This window comes from Lepisma saccharinum, chromosome 7, assembly GCF_977018435.1.
Source record: "Lepisma saccharinum chromosome 7, izLepSacc3.1, whole genome shotgun sequence".
NCBI lineage: Eukaryota > Metazoa > Arthropoda > Insecta > Zygentoma > Lepismatidae > Lepisma > Lepisma saccharinum.
Genome location: NC_139235.1, coordinates 94,385,722 through 94,386,368, shown reverse-complemented (window position 1 = coordinate 94,386,368; position 647 = coordinate 94,385,722).

Below are 647 nucleotides of genomic sequence, written 5' to 3'. Positions count from 1 at the left end.
CATCTCCTGTGCCACAATGCTTACATGCAACGAAACAGTTTCATTCTGAATAGAAAGCCTAATCACTACGTTTCCAAATGACTATTATGGCATTTTGTCAGACTAACAACTTACATCCTATACAAATATTCCTAAATAACTATGAGACTATATTTTGACAAAAACTTTTCACAGACTTACATTAAAATGACGCTGACACGACAAAGACTGTCGCTAGGCTCACGACATTTAGTAGGGCACTGGTAGAGGCTTCAACGAAGTGCTGCCAACTGTCGGTCTCCGAAACGCGATTCTCCTCTTGGCGGTGTGCGCGATAATGCTTCAACCTGCTCAAATTCCCCCTATTCTTCGTGAATGTTCCTTCGTCAATATCATCACCCATCCTCACAGTGGCGTGCCCAGGATTTTCGAAAGGGGGGTTACGTTCACTATTTTTGGTAGTCATCCTCATTTTACCATCTTTCCCTACATTTGACATTCTTTTTTTTAGGAATACTGGGCCAAGGGGTTATAACCCCCACCAACACCCCCTTGGGCACGCCACTGCATCATCATCGTTGCGATCAACCAAACGTGGAAGAAAAGTGAAGTAAAATTAACCAAACCAATCAAATCACACACTGCCATTTTTTTTTTTACAAATTATC